We start from the raw sequence: 23,964 nt of genomic DNA on the forward strand, positions 1-23,964 counted from the left end.
GAATGGTAAATCGAGAGCTTCGCCTTGCGGCTCAGCTCTTTCTTCACTCCCCTGCCAGCTTCCTCCCCCGCCATCGGATCCGACTCACCACCAGGTGGTGATCAGTTGACAGCTCCGCCCCTCTCTTCACCCGAGTGTCCAAAACATACGGCCGCAGGTCAGATGAGACGACAACAAAGTCGATCATCGACCTGCGGCCTAGGGTGTCCTGGTGCCACGTGCACTGATGGACACCCTTATGCTTGAACATGGTGTTCGTTATGGACAAACTGTGACTAGCACAGAAGTCCAATAACTGAACACCGCTCGGGTTCAGATCAGGGGGGCCATTCCTCCCAATCACGCCCCTCCAGGTGTCACTGTCGTTGCCCACGTGGGCGTTGAAGTCCCCCAGTAGAATGGTAAAGTCCCCAGTCGGAGCACTTTCCAGCACCCCTCCCAGAGACTCCAAGAAGGTCGGGTACTCTGCACTGCCGTTCGGCCCGTAGGCACAAACAGCAGTGAGATACCTATCCCCGACCCGTAGGCGCAGGGAAACAACCCTCTCGTTCACCGGGGTAAACTCCAACACATGGCGGCAGAGCTGGGGAGCTATAAGCAAACCCACACCAGCCCGCCGCCTCTCACCATGGGCAACTCCAGAGTGGTGAAGAGTCCATCCTCTCTCAAGGAGTGTGGTTCCAGAGCCCAAGCCGTGCGTAGAGGTGATCCCGACTACCTCTAATCGGAACCTCTCAACCTCACGCACTAACTCAGGCTCCTTCCCCGCCAGCGAGGTGACGTTCCACGTCCCTAGAGCTAGTTTCCGTGTCCAGAGATCGGGTTGTCTAGGCCCCTGCCTTCGACTGCCGCCCGATCCTCTTCGCACCGGCTCCTTATGGTCCGTTCGGGCCCCTCAGCCCGTTCGGCTGAGCCCGGCCGGGCCCCATGGGGGAAGGCCCGGCCACCAGGCGCTCACATACGAGCCCCAACCCCAGGCCAGGCTCCAGGGTGGGGCCCCGGCTGCGCCATACCGGGCGACGTCACGGTACTCAAAATCGTATACATCATTAAGGGGGTTTTGAACCGCTCTTAGTCTGACCCGTCGCCTAAGACCTGTTTGCCTTGGGAGACCCTACCAGGGGCATAAAGCCCCAGACAACATAGCTCCTAGGGTCACTCGGGTACTCAAACCCCTCCACCACGTTAAGGTGGCAGTTCTTGGAGAGGGTTAAGGTAAAATGAAAACTTAAAATACTGATTAGCTAAAAAAGGATATTCTATGCAAGGCTATTCTGTGTCCTTGTCATTTTCACACAATACCTAAACACATTATAGTCTACTGGTGTAATGTTGTAATGCAGCCTTTAATTTTGAACATAACATCGGGAATCGCAACGCTATGGTAGGGCACTGGGATGGTGGTCCAACATACTGTTGCTGCCTTCACAGCTTCGAACAGGTATTGTAGCTCTCTTCACTACAACACAGACAAAGGTGGGTTCTTTGAAACGGGCGTTTTTTGCTTTGCTCTTCTGTTCTTAATGCATCATTCTTGTAAGGATTTTCTTACGATTGTAACAAGACATACGGTAAAACTTTTGGCATATATCTAAATCCATAAAAGGCCAGTGTAAAGTAACCAAAGTTAGAAAAACACTGCAGCCAAAGACAGAATTGTTTCATTACATTTGCATTATCAATAAAAATGATTTGCTGAATTAAAAAAAAAAATTTTCAATCGACTTGTTTTTGCAAAATAAAACAATTTATTTGACATATATATACCTGTTTTGTCTGTGCCCTGTTCACCTCACTCCTCACTGGGAACCGGCGCACCTCCCAGACCTCAACCTTCCACTCCACCTGAACACATCACTCTTCCCGCCTCACAATCACCTGAATACTGATCACCTGTGTCAGTAACCTGTTCCTTTGTTTTCTCCCAGTGTTTAGTACTTCCACACCCAACCTTCCAACTGTGAGGTATTGATTGTTTGTTCGCTGCCTCATTACTAAGCCCTTTTCAGATTAGCGACAGTTTTTGGATTTTGTGTACCGACCTGCTTCTGCCCGATCTACCTTTTGACCCCGGCCTGTACTTCTGACTACGCTTCAGCCGGACCCCGTTATCAAATAAAGCGGCGCACACTGCAACTGGAGCCACTACACCTGCCTCCGTCTGGTATCGATACATTTTGCTTTCATTATCAGTATTTTAATATTCAGTACTAAGAATGTAGTATGTTCTTAACACAAAATTAATTCGATAAGACAGTATCATGGCTTCAAATCCAGCCTACTGCTCTTTCAGCAGAAACTCCACTCTGTTTTACCACAGTCTCTATGTTACAGGCTCAAACCTGAATTGGAATTTGATTACTTTGATATTCTGCCTCACTGGAGGGTTAAAACATTCTCAAGAATTTATGTCAAGGGGTTACCAGGAAAGTGAATTAATGAACAAGTTCAAAAGATTTATTTGTCATTTGCAATAACAAGTTAGGGCAATGAAATGCTTGGTTTTTCTACTACTCCTGACAGTACAGTTAAAAAGTAACATTAATTATAGCATAGCATAGCATCATCTTCCGCTTATCCGGGGCCGGGTCGCGGGGGCAGCAGTCTAAGCAGGGATGCCCAGACTTCCCTCTCCCCAGACACTTCCTCTAGCTCTTCCGGGGGGACACCGAGGCGTTCCCAGGCCAGCCGGGAGACATAGTCCCTCCAGCGTGTCCTAGGTCTTCCCCGGGGTCTCTTCCATTAATTAATTATAATTTAGAAAATTACAAAGGTATGTATTCTGTGGAAGCAGGCAGTCCCTCAGCCTAGGGAGGTGATAGGAAAAGGCAGAACAACAATGTACTATTTATTGTTCCTGGGGATCCCAAGGGTTGCAAAATGTTTGCCCTAGGAACATCCACCGGACCAGGATTGGGAAAAGCAGACTTAACCTTTATTAACAGTAACTCTAATCCTAACCTTTATTAACAGTAACTCTAATCCTAACCTTTATTAACAGTAACTCTAATCCTAACCTTTATTAACAGTAACTCTAATCCTAACTCTTATTAACAGTAACTCTAATCCTTACCTTTATTAACAGTAACTCTAATCCTAACCTTTATTAACAGTAACTCTAATCCTAACCTTTATTAACAGTAACTCTAATCCTAACTCTTATTAACAGTAACTCTAATCCTAACCCTTATTAACTGTAACTCTAATCCTAACCCTTATTAACAGTAACAGTAACCCTTAACCCTTATTAACAGTAACTCTAATCCTAACCCTTATTAACAGTAACTCTAATCCTAACTCTTATTAACAGTAACTCCATTCCTAACCCTTGTTAGCAGTAACTTTAATCCTAACCCTTATTAACAGTAATTTAATCCTAACCCTTATTAACAGTAATTTAATCCTTATTAACAATAACTAACTGGGTGGTTGTGATCTTTGATGGTCTGTTCTTTCCTAGTGGTACTCTCTGTCCTGCTTCATAAAACGCAACACACTGCCTGTTTGCTAAAGGCTCCAACCTGCATTGTAAATTGCAAATGAGGATATTCTGATTCATTGGAGGGTTGCAAAAATTCTTAAGAAATAAATTTCAGTGAACTTCCTGGAAAAGGTAATTAATAACTAAGACTTGCTGATTGTTTGACAGTAGGATGGTCAATCATTTTCTGATTCTAGATGTTTTACATTTTGGTGCTATTGTCCAGAGTGATTTAAAGAAAATGCATACATTTTTGGATAGCAGTAACATTTTACTGTACTGAATGTAGCAATCAACTATTTTAGTGCTAGAATGAAGACGTTAAAAATGGTTCTGATCATTGCAAGCATTGGTCAAAGGTGTTAAGATTTACTTTTATCCCTTATTAACAGTAACCCTTATCAACAGTAACCCTTAACCTTTTCAAGAAATTCTGTGAGTTTCATGGAAAGGTCTTGACTAAGGAAATCAATAATGATAATGAGGAGTCATTTTAATTTTTTTTTGTAATTTCACAGATGCCCAAATCCAGAGGGACTTAAAGTAAACACTCCATTAAATTTCAAGACAGAATTCAAAGTAGTTGGTTTCCTCAGTCAGTGTCTGAAAGTAAACCTGATGCGACCATATGCAGGGAAGACATGCAAAATGCCTAAAGTGACTGCATACATGTGAAAATACATGATATGGAAAATATATACCGTCATAAGTGGTCTGGTTTAATATAAACATTCTTTACAGGTCACATCCAAATGAATCAAAAATGTTGTTTGACCAAAACATTCAACATTTTGAATGGAGATGTGACTTTTGCCCTGGTATGACTTTTTTCAGTCAAGTTGGCACTCTGCATATATTTAATCACCAACCTTCACAGACCTTGAAGCAGATGGAGGAAAAATTAGATCATACCGATACTGGATAGGTGTACTTAAAGTGGCCACTGAGTTAATGTTTGGCACAAGTAAAAATGTATAATCAGACTTGCAAACTTTACACATTTATTGTGAAGGGTGTAATTGCAGTGTTCAAAGGATGTTCCACGTGGATGTACAATATGGAATAATGTGAAAACAATAGTCATTTAGAAGATAAAACGGCAAATGTAAAAGTAAATGTTCTGTCATTAAAAGTTTTGTCCTCTCGAATGTTGAACAGCTACTCAGGGTGACCAAAAAGTAGCCGGCATCCAAATATTAAGAACAGCTCGGGATGTGTCCCTAATTGATAAGGGGTCTATTCTTCAAGACTAGTTTGTTATTCTTTGGTCAATAAACCAACCCTGTGCCTTGGGTTTTGGGATATAAACTAGAGTGGGGTTTGGGATATAAACTAGAGTGGGGTTTGGGATATAAACTAGAGTGGGGTTTGGGATATAAACTAGAGTGGGGTTTGGGATATAAACTAGAGTGGGGTTTGGGAAAGCTCTCTCTTGCATTTTCCTCATTTCTACCTGCATCTTTGCTCTTGCAAACAACTTGAATTTTCTGATAACTTTTATCTTTCATACTTGTACTGTAATTGTAATACCCTCTGTATGTATTAAATGCATTTGTTAAATTAATTAATTGACCATTTGGAATGAATCAAAAGCAGGTCAAAATCCAGTTCCTTTGAGGGGGAGAGAGCTCATATATGTGTGCTCATATAACAATTGTCTCACCTTGACTGGTCAGAACGAAGACTGTAAGTTAATGATGATGTGGATAAAAATGAATAATTACTGTTCACTATCTCTTGCTTACCCAGTCTGAATGCATTCATGATAACATTTCCCTCTCTTCCGTAGAAAAACCAGTCACATCTATTCGTATTTCAGCATGCAGCCTTCAGACTTCTCTATCATGTTCTGCATTTTTTATTGTTGAGAACTGTCACTTTCAAAATTGGCACATTAACTGGCACATGAAGGAACCAAAAGTGCCTTTAGACATGTGCTTGCAAAGTTGTTACCCTTTTTGCAGAGATGGGGTCACAAATGGCCAAGTCACAAATGGCCAAGTCTAAGCAAGTCTCAAGTCACAGTTCAGATAAATCAAGCAAGTCAAGTCAAGGGTTCACACTAAGCAAGTCAAGTCGAGTCCTTATAAGTTTCAAGTCAAGTCACAGTACTAAAGAGATGAACACACACTGTCCTCTGTTTCTGACGTGCGCTCGGTGCGAAGCTCGATTTCAAAATCAAACATTTTTCTCCTCCGCCGTACAATTTTTTGGGGGGACGAAGCGGAGGGATCTTGAATCAGCCTGAAGCGGGGTTGTATTCGCTATTAAAACCGCCTCGCTGTACCTTATCCGGCTTATTACATGGCTACCTACCAAATAAATCAATAATTTGACACAAAATATTGATTTCAAAAGGAATTTATTGATTTAAAAACGATTGTATGCTTCCTCTGAAGAAAAGAGTCCGTTCCGTCTCTGCTTAGAATCCTGCTGCGTCCATTGCAACGCGCTGTTTTTAATGGCAACGGTCTGTTATCAAGAAATAACACGCATTCTGCACTGGAATTCAGCCAATCCATGTAATAAGGGCTAATAATAACAACCTTATAAACTAATTATTGTGAATGAAAAACTACCAAATATTTAATTACGCTGTAATTATTCTTGTCTGTATGAGTAAAAAAAAAAAACTCTTCGAAATGTTTAGGTGCTAGTAATCACATCGGCGCCTCCATGTTAGCCTTTCATGCAGTAAAGTTAACTGTTATGGTGTAAGCACAATGCTTTTTAGTTTCCACACGCAGTCCACAAACACTTGAAAATGCGCACATTTAATACAGGCATTATAGCCTGCGGGTAATAATATAAATGCCCGCTCATTTTAAGATGCCCATCAACATGAAAATTCAGGCTATGCCACTGTTTTAGTGAAATTCCCTTACATCTATTTACCAGACGTATTCAGTAATGATAATGGTCACATTTCTAACAAGAAAAAAAACATAATATGCAACCAAGGCCAAATTATGACAAACAAAAGATTAATTCATTACATTAGTAACTTAATCGTTATAGATCTGAAACTGAATATAAAGAGATTACTTTCTTACCTTTCCTTGTGGTTCTTAAAATGACTAATGCAATTTGACGTTGTTGCATATTTTGCATCTGGCAAATCTTTTTTTATTCACACGGTCCAGTTCAAAGTCCTTGTATCCAAACGATACTATTTGTGGAGCTCGACTAACGTTACTGTCTGCCATGTTTGGCGCGGTTTGAATTGTGCAGCGTTAAAGGCACATACGCTGATTAGTGGTGCTGATGTCACAACATATAAAATAATTTTATTGCTGTTTGTTTATTATAAGTCATTGTCAGGTGTATTATAAGTCATTGTCGAGTCTTCTACTTCAAGTCAAGTCTCAAGTAACTTGTTCTCAAGTCAAAGTCAAGTCAAGTAATTTTCATACTTTAATCAAGCAAGTCACAAGTCCTGAACATTGTGACTGGAGTTAGACGAGTCAAGTCATGTGACTCGAGTCCCCCACCTCTGCCTTTTTGACCCTTTTGTAATCGCCTAAGTAGTTCACCTCTGATCTGACTGGTATATAAAACATATCCACAAGGGGGCAATCATTAATTGTATGAAGCAAGATTAAATCTGAGGGTGTCCTTCTGCCAGTTGACCACAATAAAAGTAGCCATCACAGATAATGTTCTACTCTGCATACAATCTCTGAAGTGTTTGTTGTGAAAATAGCAAACATCTCAGCTGCCATTATCAATACATACATACTTTAAACTGATAGATCTCTGAAGGGGCACAAAAAGCATTATATTGCAGCCAGGACGGAATAAGGGTGACCTGCCAATAGCCTTTACACAGATAAAGTGAAACTTTTGGCCTTACCCAGCCTCTCCAATGGTTAATCTATCCACATCTGCACAGAATCTGATTCTTCTGTCCTTCTTGGGAACTAAAAGAATAGGACCAAACCCCTCAATTCTAGAGAATTCAATTAGGTATGTGACCTGTGTTAGATTCTTTCCAAGTTTGATCCATGAAACAAAATAAATGCAACCAGAAGTCAGGGGAGAGCCATCTTTATTCAGCATGAGTCTGATGTTGACCTTCCATTTTGACCTTCCTCTTCCATAATTCCAGAGGCAACACAGTCTTTTATACAAGGATACATAGCAGGTGGCCAGTGGTCATAACCAACCATTACACATTCCAATACCCTCCAATAAGAAAGGTTTATCCTACAACAGACCCTTATATGGTATGTTCCAACCTATGGTCTATGGACCTATCCATATAGCCTATGTCAGTCACATGGGCAACTCCTAGCAGGAGATATGGACAGAATGTATGGGCAGGATGTGTGGACAGGATGTGTGGGACCCATCAGTAACAGCCATCACGTCCTATCTAGGGTCCTTTGTTCAGAGTTAGTCAGCACATCTGTGTTGTGTTAAGTTTCTCATGGCCATTTCCTATCACCTGCAAACTCTGCACATCCTGTTGCAGTACTTTCAGCATACTTTGTGTGTGTGTGTGTAAATACCTTGGCAATAAAACTCTTTCTGATTCTGATGTTTCCAAAAGGATCATGTTTCTATTGTTCTACCTCAGGTATTATTTTTCCAGAAAGTATTTTCTTGTTGTTTTTTCCAGCTTGCTCTGTGTAGCATTATTTGAATATAGGTATGAGTAATGAATGAGGCCCCAGGTCCCCACTGTTGATGCAATGCTGTTCATTGTTACTGTATCTGATAGTAAGCAGAGGGAAGCTGATCCTTACAGTGAAGGAGTGTCAAGCATTTTATCACCCATTCAATATTTTATTCATTTAAGGCTGATTTTCTACAAGCTGAACTATGAGGAGTAACTCTCATGCATTATGTTAAAATAGGGTTCAGCATTATAATATACTGTATGTCTCAACTGAATGGAAGAATACAGTACACAACATTACTGTAGAAAGTGTGAAGAATTCAGGGTTCTCCATCAAAAATGACTGTTCTCCAAATTATTTTACCATCCTTTTTCTATTCATTGAGGCTATGAGAACAATAAGCAAGTGCCTGGCTGCTGGGCCATTTTCACTGGGGAACAAACACAGACTGGACACACAGTTTGTCACACAGTTCAGGGGAAGTTTATTCAATTTACAGCCACTTGACTTAGTTCACATGGAGAAACATTACTCATATTGTATTACCTGAAAATAATTGTTGTTTAGCTTCAAAACTTAACTGAACTATGAAGCACTCAGATTTTTCTCTTCAATGATCCTGCCGACATCTTATTTAAACATCTTTAATCAGGAAGCTGTACAGGCGAATGGATCTGAATAATAAATGCATGTACAGACATGGCATAAATATCCCCCTGGAGACAGTTGGGTAAGACATTGATGCTGAGATTATCTCACAAAGGGACTGACGGGTTCATCCAAGCCCTGGAGTGATAGGATTGAGATACCGGGGTGGAGAGTCCCCCTGGAGGGGGGTTAGAGAATTGAAACTGTTTTTAGTTCTACTGCATTTTCATATTTTTCTTTTCATTGTAAAGCACATAGAATTGCTTCGATGTATGAATTGTGCTATATAAATAAACAGTCAGGGAACATTTTAAAGTTGAATCAATGGAGAAAAGCAGAACAAAAGGACATGCCCCTAAAACATACAGAATAAGAACAAAGGACAAATAAGGACAAAGATGTATTTCCACAGCTGTTACAGATGTTGGTTTGTTTGACAAAAATTGGATGAATGATGTCTTTTTAAGAGCTGGCATTTTCAAAACTACACTGATTGACCCGTGAAGAAATAGAAGTCCTTTAAGACGTGTGCTTACAAAGTTATTTACTGAAAAATCTGCTGCTGCCCTTCATATCCCCGCCAGTAAGACAACATCTGCCCCTCATATCCCCGCCAGTAAGACGACATCTGCCCCTCATATCCCCGCCAATGAAACGACATCTGCCCCTCATATCCCCGCCAGTGAGATGACATCTGCCCCTCATATCCCCGCCAGTAAGACGACATCTGCCCCTCATATCCCCGCCAATGAAACGACATCTGCCCCTCATATCCCCGCCAGTGAGATGACATCTGCCCCTCATATCCCCGCCTGTGAGATGACATCTGCCCCTCATATCCCCGCAAATGAAACGACATCTGCCCCTCATATCCCCGCCAATGAGACGACATCTGCCCCTCATATCCCCGCCAATGAGACGACATCTGCCCCTCATATCCCCGCCAGTGAGATGACATCTGCCCCTCATATCCCCGCCAGTGAGATGACATCTGCCCCTCATATCCCCGCCAGTGAGATGACATCTGCCCCTCATATCCCCGCCAGTGAGATGACATCTGCCCCTCATATTCCCGCCAGTGAGACGACATCTGCCCCTCATATCCCAGCTATATGAAAACTTGTTAGTTTGCTTAAACAGCAATGGTGCAGATGTGAATTGTAAATGAGACAAACATAGCAAGAGTATGTAGCGTGGCCTTTATTGTGAATTATGTTTAATATTAGCAATTAAATCTAAAATGTCAGATGAAAATGTGTGGTTAAGTTACATAAAACAGAGAAAGAAGCACCAACATAGTTATGTATAAATCAGACCAGGCAAAGAGACTCCATACATTAGTCACAAGGAAATGAGAGATTAAGAGAATATTAACGCAGTGTGTTTCGTCTCAGCACTCCTCCATTTGTTCCTCTTTATCTCCACTCATATCCTTAGTTCTGCTCAAACAAATGAGAAACACAAAAAAAATCCTATTACATTTTATTTCTCTAATTTTCATTCTTCTTTCTTTGTTTAAGAATCACATGCTGTATGTAGGTTTTACCCATTCCACAAAAAGTGATGAACACTGTCATACCTTCTCCATCCAAGAGGTGTCGGGTTAGGCTGTAGGTTCATGGTAGACGTCCTTTATTGTCCTTTCCATCAGTACCCAGCTGGTTGTTCACCCCCTCATAAGGCTCCCACTGAGGAAACAGCATTGTGTTAAAAACATGAAGCACAAGCTATGAAATTATTAATTGAATATTATTATTTTGTTGCAATTTTGTTGCTTTGTAGCCTGAAATGAAGACAGACACAGTTTTTGTTTCATTCAGCTGTATTTACTCAGTGCAACTTATAACATCCGAGTGAAATATATAACACCAACAGGTCATAAAAAATATAAAAACATAATCACTGAGTTGGAAAAAGGATCACCCCCTTGTGTCAGTATTTTGTTGAACCACCTTTTGCTTTAATTATAGCCTTTAGTCTGTTGGGATATGTCTCTACTAACTTCTTTGCAGAACTGCTCAAATTCAGTTAAATTTGATGGTGTCATTCCACAGATTTTCAATGGGGTTCAAGTCCGGGCTTTGACTAGGCCATGCAAGGACCTTCATCTTTTTCTCCTTCAACCACTGTGTGGTCAGTTTTGCTGTGTGCTTTGGGTCATTGTCATGTTGGAAGGTAAATCTTTGACAGTATTTTGCCCCATCCATTTTTCCTACTATCCTGACTATCCTACTATCCAGTCCCTGCTGCAGAGAAACAACCCCATAACATGATATTACCACCTCCATGCTTTACTGTAGGAATGGTGTTATTTGGATGGTGAGCTGTATTGGATTTTCGTGGCGTTGAGGCCAAATAATTCAATTTTAGTCTCATCTGACCACAACACCTTTTTCCACGTGGCCTTAGAATCTTCAAGGTGCGTTTTGGCAAAGCTCAGTCGTGACTGCATGTGGCCTTTCTTGAGGAGTGGCTTTTTTCTTGCAACCCTCCCATACAAGCCACATTTGTGGAGAATTTGTGATATTGTTGTCACATGCACACAGTGACCACTCTTTGTCATGAATTCCTGCAACTGCTTCAGAGTTGCTGTAGGCCTCTTGGTAGCCTCTCTGACCAGTTTCCTCCTGGCTCTTTCATCCAGTTTGGAGCGACGTCCTGACCCAGGGAGAGTCTGTGTTGTACCAAATACCTTCCACTTCTTAATAATGGACTTCACTGTGCTTCTAGGCACTGATAAAGCCTTAGAATTTATTTTGTATCCATCTCCTGACTTGTGCCTGTCCACAACTTTATCCCGGAGATCTTTTGACAATTCCTTGCCACCCATAGTTGACAATGCCTTCAGTTGCACTACCAAGGACTGAAATGCCTCAGGAAAAGCTAGTTTCATGCTGAGTTAATCAAAATGACCACAGCTGATCACGGTTGAAAGTCAATTGGCTTTGGGTGCTATTGAGAAGTTGGAGCTGTCAACTGATCACCACCTGGTGGTGAGTTGGATCCGATGGCGGGGGAGGAAGCTGGACAGACTCGGCAGGCCCAAGCGAACTGTAAGGGTCTGCTGGGAACGTCTGGCCGAGTCTCCTGTCAGAGAGATCTTTAACTCCCACCTCCGGAAGAGCTTCGACTGGATCCCGAGGGAGGTTGGAGATATTGAGTCCGAGTGGACCATGTTCTCCACCACCATTGTCGAAGCGGCCGCTCGGAGCTGTGGCCGTAAGGTCTCCGGTGCCTGTCGAGGCGGCAATCCCCGAACCCGGTGGTGGACACCGGAAGTAAGGGATGCCGTCAAGCTGAAGAAGGAGTCCTATCAGGTCTGGTTGGCTTGTGGGACTCCTGACGCAGCTGACGGGTACCGACAGGCCAAGCGGGCTGCAGCCCGGGTGGTTGTGCAGGCAAAAACTCGGGCCTGGGAGGAGTTCGGTGAGGCCATGGAGAAGGACTATCGGCTGGCCTCGAAGAGATTCTGGCAAACCATCCGGCGCCTCAGGAGAGGGAAACAGTGCCCTACCAACGCTGTTTACAGTAGAGGTGGGCAGCTGTTGACCTCAACTGAGGATGTCGTCGGGCGGTGGAAGGAGTACTTCGAGGATCTCCTCAATCCCGCTGTCACTTTTTCCATTGAGGAAGCAGAGGATGAGGGCTCAGAGGTGGACTCGTCCATCACCAGGGCTGAAGTCACTGAGGTGGTCAAGAAACTCCTCGGTGGCAAGGCACCGGGGGTGGGTGAGATCCGCCCTGAGTACCTCAAGTCTCTGGATGTTGTGGGGCTGTCTTGGTTGACACCCCTGTGCAACATCGCGTGGCGGTCGGGGACAGTGCCTCTGGGATGGCAGACCGGGGTGGTGGTCCCTCTTTTTAAGAAGGGGGACCGGAGGGTGTGTTCCAACTATAGGGGGATCACACTTCTCAGCCTCCCCGGGAAAGTCTATGCCAGGGTTCTGGAGAGGAGAATACGGCCGATAGTAGAACCTCGGATTCAGGAGGAACAGTGTGGTTTTCGTCCGGGCCGTGGAACACTGGACCAGCTCTATACCCTCTACAGGGTGTTGGAGGGTTCATGGGAGTTTGCCCAACCAATCCACATGTGTTTTGTGGATTTGGAGAAGGCATTCGACTGTGTCCCTCACGGCATCTTGTGGAGGGTGCTTGGGGAATATGGGGTCCTGGGTCCTTTGCTAAGGGCTGTGAGGTCCCTGTACAACCGAAGCAGGAGCTTGGTCCGCATTGCCGGCAGTAAGTCAGACTTGTTCCCAGTGCATGTTGGACTCCGGCAGGGCTGCCCTTTGTCACCGGTTCTGTTCGTAATTTTTATGGACAGAATTTCTAGGCGCAGCCAGGGGCCGGAGGGTGTCAGTTTTGGGGACCACACAATTTCGTCTCTGCTCTTTGCAGATGATGTTGTCGTGTTGGCCCCTTCTAACCAGGACCTTCAGCATGCGCTGGGACGGTTTGCAGCCGAGTGTGAAGCGGTGGGGATGAAAATCAGTACCTCCAAATCCGAAGCCATGGTCCTCAGTCGGAAAAGGGTGGCTTGCCCACTTCAGGTTGGTGGAGAGTGCCTGCCTCAAGTGGAGGAGTTTAAGTATCTAGGGGTCTTGTTCACGAGTGAGGGAAGGATGGAACGGGAGATTGACAGACGGATCGGTGCAGCTTCTGCAGTAATGCAGACGATGTATCGGTCTGTCGTGGTGAAGAAAGAGCTGAGCCGCAAGGCGAAGCCCTCGATTTACCGGTCAATCTACGTTCCTACTCTCACCTATGGTCATGAGCTTTGGGTCATGACCGAAAGGACAAGATCCCGGATACAGGCGGCCGAAATGAGCTTTCTCCGCAGGGTGGCCGGGCGATCCCTTAGAGATAGGGTGAGAAGCTCGGTCACCCGGGAGGAGCTCAGAGTAGAGCCGCTGCTCCTCCACATCGAGAGGGGTCAGCTGAGGTGGCTTGGGCATCTTTTTCGGATGCCTCCGGAACGCCTTCCTGGGAAGGTGTTCCGGTCCCGTCCCACCGGGAGGAGACCCCGGGGAAGACCTAGGACACGCTGGAGGGACTATGTCTCCCGGCTGGCCTGGGAACGACTCGGTGTCCCCCCGGAAGAGCTAGAGGAAGTGTCTGGGGAGAGGGATGTCTGGGCATCCCTGCTTAGACTGCTGCCCCCGCGACCCGGCCCCAGATAAGCGGAAGAAGATGGTATGGTATGGTACAATTAAAAGAAATAAACCCTTGAAATATATCAGTCTGTGTGGAATTAATGTATACATTATAAAAGTTTCACTTTTTGAATGGAATTACTGAAAGCAATCAACTTTTTGATGATATTAAAATTGTATGACCAGCACCTGTATCTTTCACTTGGATGTTATAAGTTGTAAATACAGCTGAATAAAAAAATAAATGTTTTTGTCCTTTTTCATTTCAGGCTGCAAAGCAACAAAATGTGATTATTTTAAAGGGGGGTGATTCTTTTCTACACCCACTGTATTTCAGATGGAAACTCATTCTTTGTCACTTCCCTGATCAAGGCCCTTCTTGCCTGGTTAGATACAGTGGGGAAAACAAGTATTTCATACACTGCAGATTTTGCAGGTTTTCCCACTTACAAAGCACGTAGAAGTCTGTAATTTTTATCATAGGTACTCTTCAACTGTGAATGACGGAAACAAAAATCCAGAAAATCACATTGTATGATTTTTAAGTAATTAATTTGCATTTTATTACCATCACTTTTTTCTAGTTCAATGTTATATAGTCTGCTGAATACTAGTTTTAATTCAAATGAGATTCCAGCAAGTTAGTTTTCTTCAAAGTAGCCCGTGGTCTACATTTCATAAGGTATTTTTTAACTGCCGACCATATGGACAGATCCATTGACTCAGCTTGGGCCACTGTCCGTTGGGTGGTTTGGAGACGAACTGCATTGTGGGATTGTTGACGTGCTGTACTCTGCCTGCTGTTACCTACCTGGCTACCTGCCAAACTTTTTCGAATTTACTCGATATAAACTAATTGGTCAAAATTCTATTTTAGAGTTTTTCCAACGCAATATTTATCTGTTGACCTCTTACCCAACTTTTCTACACCGGGACTCTTTTTGGACATAATTAACAGAACTACTCACCCCTGAACACCGGAGGCTAAGTATCATTACAATGCCTTTTCACTGTAATTGTTGTAGCAACAACACGGAGGAGAATGTTCGTCTTAAGTTAAAGATAGCAGAGTTAGAGGCTCGGCTTCTGACGCAAATGCCAGGCAAGGATTATGCTAGTGTAGAAATAGAAAAATCTGCGTCAGTGCCACCAGGTAGAAACGATAGTTTTGTTAGCCCCCCGGCACAGGCTCCTGCAGCCGGGCAATAACTTTCTCTTGGTCACTGGGAAGAAATGCCGTCGACCAGTTAAACCTGAATCGTTGCTAAAACCAACTGAGACTTTGAACAGGTTTTCCCCACTGGAGTCGGAGTCAAGGCCCGAGCCGTCTTCGGAGGGGAATGGTCGGCAGGCATGTTCTACCGGTGGACTTGAAAAACTGAAAACTTTAGTCATTGGCGATTCCATCACACGCAGTATTAGACTAAAGAATCAGCCGGCGATCGTACATTGTTTACCGGGGGGCAGAGCCACCGACGTAGCCGCAAATCTGGGGTTGGTGCTAGCGAAGTCTAAAACTGGCAAGTATAGAGAGTACAGAGATATTGTTATCCACGTTGGCACCAACGATGTTAGGATGAAACAGTCAGAGGTTACGAAGCAGAACATAGCATCAGCGTGTAAACTAGCTAGAAAGATGTGTCGGCATCGAGTAATTGTCTCTGGCCCCCTCCCAGCTAGGGGTGGTGACGAGCTCTACAGCAGACTTGCGCAGCTCAATCGCTGGCTGAAAACGGAGTTCTGCCCGTCGCAGGAGGTAGAGTTTGTAGATAACTGGCCTTCTTTTTGGGACTCTCCCAGAAATAGGGCCAGGCCTGATCTGCTGAGGAGCGACGGACTCCATCCTAGCTGGAGTGGGGCTCTTCTTTTATCTAGGAACATTGACAGGAGTCTCACTCCTATAGCTTTAACATGAGACAGGGTGCAGGTCAGGCTGCAGGCTGTTAGCCAGCCTGCTAGCATAGTGGAGTCTGTCAATAGCATAGCCAGAGTAGTTAGTACAGCTTTACCTATTGTCACTGTGACTTGTTCCAGGCTGAGAAAAGTTAAACAAGGTAGTGCTAACAAAAACAACCTTATTAAGATAAAGCCTTCCTCCACCTCGGTCAAAAATAATTGTATCACTTCGCATCTCAAAATGGGACTCCTAAATATTAGATCTCTTGCTCCAAAGGCAGTTGCGGTAAATGAATTAATCTCTGATCATAAAATAGATGCTATTGGTTTATGTGAAACGTGGCTAAAGCCTAATGAATTCACTGCCTTAAATGAGGCCTCTCCTCCTGGCTATACTAGTGATCATATCCCTCGTGCGTCCAGAAAAGGAGGGGGTGTCGCTAATATTTATGACAGTAAATATAAACTTACTCTCAAACATATCACAGAGTTTCATTCTTTCGAAGCTTTACTCATGAAAGTTAACCAGGCCGATAAATCATTTTACATAGCTACTATTTATAGGCCCCCCGGGCCATACACATTGTTCCTCAATGAGTTTCCAGAATTCTTGTCTAACCTTGTAGTCATGGCAGATAGTATTCTAATTTTTGGCGATTTCAATATCCATATGGAAAACCCCAATGATCCTCTTCAAAAAGCCTTTCAAGCCATAATCGACTCAATGGGTTTCATCCAACATGTCTCAGGTCCAACACATTGCCACAATCATACCTTAGATTTAGTCCTGTCACGAGAAATAGATATTGTAGATCTAATAATTTACCCCCAAAATCCTGGATTATCGGATCACTGTCTTATTACATTTACCGTTAAAACAAGAAATCCACTTGCCCCCCAAACAATGAGTTTCAAAAGCCGTACTATAAATTCTCGGATTACAAATAAATTCCTTGATATTCTTACTAGTTCGCTCATAAATGACAGAGTAAATAAATCTGTAAACGATCAAATCGAGGATCTAAACTCAATACTGCGAAATACATTAGACATAGTTGCACCACTAAAAACTAAAGAAATACGCAATAAGAAACTTGCTCCTTGGTACACCGACAATACTAGAGCACTTAAGCAAGCCTCCAGAAAATTGGAGCGAAAGTGGCGCTCCACCAAGTTGGAAGTATTTAGACTAGCCTGGATAGACAGTACACTACAATACCGAAAATCACTCACATCTGCTCGATCAGCTTATTTCTCCAACCTGATTGAGGTGAACAAAAACAATCCAAAATTTCTCTTTGATACAGTTTCAAAGTTAACAAAAAAGCAAAGCTTAGCAAGTGAAGTGGGTCTTCACTATAGTTGTAATGAATACATGAACTACTTTGATGAAAAGATCGTCACCATTAGAAAACAAATAACTGAATCCTTAAATAGTTATGGTCCTAAAAATCTCAGTTGTCCAAAAAATTTCCGGAACCTCCCTGATCAGGTGTCTATGGGGACACTTGAGTTTTTTGATACCGTATCGCTCGACACATTTACAAAATTTGTAATGAGTTCTAAACCCACAAACTCTCAGCTAGACCCGATTCCTACAAAATTACTTAAGGAGTTATTTCCTGTGCTAGGTCAGCCAATGCTGAACATAATAAATTGCTCCCTTTCCTCCGGATGCGTACCAAACTCATTAAAAATTGCGGAAATTAAGCCTCTTCTAAAAAAATCTAATCTAGATCCCGACATATTAAACAATTATAGGCCAATATCGAACCTCCCGTTCCTCTCAAAAATCTTAGAAAAATGTGTTTCCCAACAACTGAATGCCTTCCTAAAGACAAAAAACATTTATGAAATATTCCAGTCTGGTTTTAGATCTCATCATAGTACTGAGACTGCACTCGTGAAGGTAACAAATGACCTTCTAATGGCCTCAGACAAAGGTTCCGCATCCGTCCTGTTGCTTCTTGATCTTAGTGCTGCTTTTGACACTATTGATCACTCCCTTCTCTTAGAGAGACTGGAAACCAATATTGGGCTACGTGGACATGTTCTAGCCTGGTTTAAATCTTATTTATCTGAAAGATATCAGTTCGTTAGTGTGGATGGCATATCCTCTGACAAGTCAAAGGTATGCTTTGGAGTTCCTCAAGGCTCGGTTCTGGGCCCATTACTTTTCTCACTATACATGCTCCCTCTGGGCGATGTAATCCGAAATCACAATATTAACTTTCACTGTTATGCTGATGACACACAGTTATATATTTCAATGAAGCATGGAGAAGCCCCTAAATTAGCTATTTTGGAAGCATGCGTTTCAGATATTAGGAAGTGGATGACAGAGAATTTCTTGCTCTTAAACTCAAATAAAACAGAAATGCTCCTTTTAGGACCCAAAAAACAAAGAGCGTTGTTAGCAGATCTCACTGTGAACCTCGACGGCTGCATGGTCGTATCCCAAAAAACTGTAAAAAACCTTGGCGTTACCCTTGACCCTGACCTTTCCTTTGAAGAACATATAAAATATGTCTCAAGAGTTGCTTATTTTCATCTTCGAAACATCGCAAAAATTAGAAACTTTCTATCAAAAACTGATGCAGAAAAATTAATTCATGCTTTCGTTACTTCTAGATTAGATTACTGCAATGCTCTTCTCTCTGGTTATCCAGACAAATTAATAAATAAACTTCAATTAGTGCTGCACACAGCTGCTAGAATCCTAACTAGAACAAAAAAATTTGAACACATTACTCCTGTCCTGGCTTCCTTACATTGGCTGCCTGTTAGGGTTAGGGCTGATTTTAAGGTTTTACTCTTAACCTATAAATCAATACATGGACTTGCTCCTACTTACCTTGCTGAAATGATCCAGCCATACATACCTACACGTAACCTTAGATCGCAAGATGCAGGCCTTTTAATTGTACCTAGAATTTCTAAACAAACAGTTGGCGGCAGGGCCTTTTCTCATAGAGCTCCACTCCTGTGGAATGATCTGCCAATTAAGGTTAGAAATGCAAACTCAGTGCAAACTTTCAAGTGTCTACTAAAAACTCATCTCTACAGCACGGTTTATAATAAGGTGTAGCCTGGCCCGGGGGCGTGAAGGTGACCAGTAGGCTTGATACTGTCCACCCTTGCTGTCTTGCCAGGTGGGCTCTCGTCGCCACTGGGATGCCCTCCCTCCAATGCCCTTCGGGGGAAGAGTCACTGGCTTGTTGTTGACTCTCTATTGCGCACTTGTGCAGTTGGGCTGTACGCTGCTAGCAATACTCGGCCCTCATTCAGGGGGGTTGCGGTTGGTGGGTGTCCCTTTGGTTGATGCCTGGCAATGTGGTTGGATTGATTTCCTGCCTGTTGGGCCCTGTCCGGGGCCTCCCCCGGGTAGGGCCACAGTGTCACCGGACCCCCCCCCGTCTCAGTTTCCAAGGTGTTACGCTGCTATATTATTGTGCTGGGGGACATGAGGGATGTACTACTAACTTTTCTCAGTTTCCTCCAATTTTAAATTTTAGAAGGAGATAAGGTCCTGGTCCACACCGGCGGATTACCTGGTTTGGGGGGACCGTTGCTGTTCCTGTCCTTGTCCACCTGGTCATACTTCTGACCTAATCTAAAATCGAATATACTCTGGATTTAGCCAAGAGAAATGTATTTATTATTCCAATTGGACTCTTAATATCTCACCCGGCACAGCCAGAAGAGGACTGGTCACCCCTCTGAGCCTGGGTCCTCTCTAGGTTTCTTCCTAAAATTCGACCTTCTTAGGGAGTTTTTCCTAGCCACTGAAATTCAACACTGCTGTTGTTTGCTCCTTGGGGTTTAAGGCCGGGTGTCTCTGTAAAGCACTTTGTGACAACTGCTGTTGTAAAAAGCGCTTTATAAATAAATTTTGATTGATTGATTGATTGATTCCTTTGATATTTGTGATTCATTTATGCTTGATGTTTTTAATTTAATGTAAAGTACGTTTTAATTGTTTTAAACAATCAGAATTAAAAATCTGATTGTTGCCCTCTGTCAACTGTTAACAAAATTCTATTGACATTTTATTGCATGTTATATCATTAATTTCACAGGTAAATAAATCATACCATATTGAAAAATTGATTGTCAATGCAACCCATTTATAATTTGAGTTCAACCCAGTCATTTGATCTGTTTTAATTAATATTTTGATAAGAAGAAATTAGGTTAATGTATGTTGAAGTGTGTGTACAATTTACAGGATGATCAGAAAAAAATATGAAAGCCTAATCAAATCCTTATGTTAATGCATATTTCTGATAAAATTTTAAAGCTGCTGTCGGAAAGTTCTCATGACCTGCTTTGGCAGTCAAATGGTGAGTATTTTAAAACCAAAATTATACTTAGTCAGTGATTTTAAACAAGGGACATCTTATTATTATCTACATCTACAAGAATTGACTTCAGTATTTGTTCAAATCATATTCACTCAGGGTCCAAGTTGTCTGTGACGGGGTTGAACTCAAATCGACTTTTAGTGAGAAAGAAATGCTTGTTAATGAAAGGCATTTCATGCCTGAGGTGGGAAAAAATATTTTCTCAACGGTTTAACTAGTCCACTATCAGATGTAGTGATCAGAAATACTTTTTTTTTTTTTTATATAACTCAAATAATTGTATGACCCAAAAGGCCCCCGTCTCAGAGAATCACCCACATACCTTGATCTAGAAAAGCATATGGAAGAGGGATCTACTCCACTCCACTCATGAGAATTGCTGATAATCTATACGCCAAGATGTTTGTTTCAAAGAAGAATGGCAAAAGATACAAAGTGGTGATTCAGAACAGGATCAATCCCATGCAGAGAGAGATCTGCTCAAGAAACGACTACTGGCTGATTCCTGTTCAGGAAGGAACATCAAAGGAGGAGGAGAAGAGGATTGGGGAGAGCTCCATTCGCCCGTACGGCATCCTGATCAAAGAGGTCTAAATAAGATGTGTGCAGGATCATTTAAGAGAAAAATCTGAGTGCTTCATAGTTCAGTTAAGTTTTGAAGCTAAACAACAATTATTTTCAGGTAATACGATATGAGTAATGTTTCTCCATGTGAACAAATTCAAGTGGCTGTAAATTGAATAAACCTGAGGTAGAGGTATAATAACATGATATTTTTGGAAACATACACACACAGGCACTTGATCAATTCTAGAGCACCCCCATCACTGCTCTGTAGGGCAGATTGATTTTATTTAAATGTCTGTGTGTCTGTCTGTGTGTCTGTCTGTGTGTCTGTCTGTGTGTCTGTCTGTGTGTCTGTCTGTGTGTCTGTCTGTGTGTCTGTCTCTGGGATCAGCAGCCAAGGTGCATAAAAAATGCTAAATGATTCTAGCACTTTAGGCTCATTGTTGAAGTCGAACTGAACAGTTACATGGAACATATTTGCTCACCAATCAGCCAATCATCTCTCACGCTTCCTGCCTGGAGGAGGTGACTGTTGTGTTTAGTTGTAACCCTTAAATAATTCCGGACGACATGTCAATGATTGATCTTCACTGATTGTGGCTCATCCCTTGTCTGACTGCTCTCAGACGCCGCCTCCACGAAGTGGCTTGGGTCCTGGGCGGATCGCGTGGTGACGTATGACAGATATCTGTCAAGAACATTTACATTATTTATTCCCCCCAAAACAATTACCCTTTACAACACTAACAGGGTACAGCAATATGTTCCAGCTGACAGTTTACTGAACTTTTAACCCTTTTTTTCTTTTTACACAATTTAACAACATCCCCTTCTTTGTTTTAATGAACAATAGTGTTTACATTCAGTTTACATTTGCTGAATGTGCTTCATATGTGCTTTAGTGTTTCTACCAGATGTCCTTATTTCCATTTCATTATGCTCGTTACCTCTTTTTACAGGTGTTCCAGATACAGATGACTTTGTGTTATCATCATTACTTCTCTTTACAGGTGTTCCAGATACAGATGACTTTGTGTTATCATAATTACCTCTCTTTACGGGTGTTCCAGATACATATGAGTTTGTGTTATCATCATTACTTCTCTTTACAGGTGTTCCAGATACAGATGACTTTGTGTTATCATCATTACCTCTCTTTACGGGTGTTCCAGATACATATGAGTTTGTGTTATCATCATTACTTCTCTTTACAGGTGTTCCAGATACAGATGACTTTGTGTTATCATCATTACCTCTCTTTACGGGTGTTCCATATACATATGAGTTTGTGTTATCATCATTACCTCTCTTTACGGGTGTTCCAGATACATATGAGTTTGTGTTATCATCATTACTTCTCTTTACAGGTGTTCCTGATACATATGAGTTTGTGTTATCATCATTACCTCTCTTTACAGGTGTTCCTGATACAGATGAGTTTGTGTTATCATCATTACTTCTCTTTACAGTTGTTCCAGATACAGATGAGTTTGTGTTATCATCATTACCTCTCTTTACGGGTGTTTCAGATACATATGAGTTTGTGTTATCATCATTACCTCTCTTTACGGGTGTCCCAGATTTAGATGAGTTTGTGTTATCACCTGTTTCCTCTATAACACTTTGTTCCTTTTCAGGTACCTTCAGTAAGTGTCTGCGGTTTTTCCTGTAAGGATGCCCCTTCTTGTGTTTACACCTCATAGGATCTTGGAGCTACATTCTTCAGTACCCTAGCTTCTAGGATCCACTGTTTTCCATCATGCAATTTTATCCTAACATTTAGTTTCAGCTCGCTCAGCTCTTTTGATCGTCTGTCATAGTTCCTTTACTTAGTTTGTTCTTTTGTTTTTTCTCAACCAGCCCTTGGTGTATGTTACATTCACATTCCAGTAATTGTGGCATCTGAGTTTTTAGCGGTCTATCTGTGCGTAATTTTAGATATTAAGTTCTGCTTTTCTGATGTATCAAATTCTTATGTCATGCAATAAAATGCAGATTAATTATTAAAAAATCATACAATGTGATTTTCTGGATTTTTTATACCGTCTCTCGCAGTTGAAGTGTACCTATGATAAAAATGACAGACCTCTACATGCTTTGTAAGTAGGAAAACCTGCTAAATCGGCAGGGTATCAAATACTTGTTCTCCCCACTGTATATATTTTTGTTTGCCATCAATCTACACACTTACCCAAAACTCATTAAGTGAAAACACATTCTCCTGAAATATGTGCCAGTTATAAATGAAGTCCATAACACAACAAAATGTGGGGAAGGTGAAAGGGTCTGAATACTTTGTTTGCTGTATGAAACAAGCCTTTACCTCCATTGGTTCCTCCTGATCAATATCCTGAGCTCTATGAAAACATTAGAAAAGGAGTCAACGTTACATCAACAATGTATTTATATGGTCTACATTTAAACAATCAACCATGTAGCAGCTAGGAAAGGAGTTAGGGTTTTGCTAAGTTTTTGGAAAATATTTTCTTACTTGGTCTGTCCACTATGAGGTGAAGGTCTGACTAAATACCCTCCAGGGGAAAAATGACCACCAATCTCTATGTTGATCTGTTTCTCATCCTACAGATAGAACACAAGGGTGATTTCAACAACCAAGGATCGAAATTCCCAACTGGATAATTGTTTTTAGGTCACTTGTTGTTATTGTATGTATGGACAATGAGTGTGTTACTTACTGTTGTAATGGTCACATTGAGATGGACAACAACGTGGGCAGCAGACTGTAAAATAAAAATGCGTAATTTGTATTTTTCTTTTAGTTGTTATTTTCATAAGCTACCAGTTGGTCTTATAAGGTGGTTATGAAGTGTCATGAGGCAATCCCTCCACTCTCCTCCCACAGACTTCCACAGCCATGTTTTATGGTCGTATTTTCACCAACAACTTACAAAAAAATACTAACAACCCACACCTTCAATTAACAATCAAGCCCTTGGACAGACAGTTCATTTGAAATATTAGATACAGGTCCGGAAATAATTACGAGACCACTGCACCTCACTCAAAATCTTCCTTTTTAGCTTTTTTGGAAAGGAAAGAAAAAGGTGCAGTGGTCTCTTATTGTTTTCCGGAGCTGTATATTGGACGCTGTGAGTGTATGGAGGACTCGGGAGAGAGGGCAGGTGACTGGTTGAATGGCTCCCCCCAAACACTTGGTTAGCCCCCCTAAGCCCAGTGTTAACCAAGTGTTCACATTTGCATATTTTGAAGTG

The 23,964-nt window shown here is 42.2% G+C and overlaps 1 long non-coding RNA gene across 1 annotated transcript; it reads right to left on the reverse strand.

Moving 5' to 3' along the window:
* Nucleotides 1-9,857: 9,857 nt before the first annotated feature.
* Nucleotides 9,858-23,461, reverse strand: LOC117594768. Its single transcript, XR_004576007.1, has 5 exons — nucleotides 23,428-23,461; nucleotides 23,223-23,311; nucleotides 23,055-23,088; nucleotides 10,331-10,439; nucleotides 9,858-10,190 (listed from the first exon to the last, which is right to left on the reverse strand). It is a non-coding gene; the product is annotated as an uncharacterized LOC117594768 (long non-coding RNA).
* Between the last annotated feature and the right edge of the window lie 503 nt (nucleotides 23,462-23,964).

Source organism: Esox lucius, chromosome 7 (genome assembly GCF_011004845.1).
Source record: "Esox lucius isolate fEsoLuc1 chromosome 7, fEsoLuc1.pri, whole genome shotgun sequence".
Taxonomy (NCBI): domain Eukaryota; kingdom Metazoa; phylum Chordata; class Actinopteri; order Esociformes; family Esocidae; genus Esox; species Esox lucius.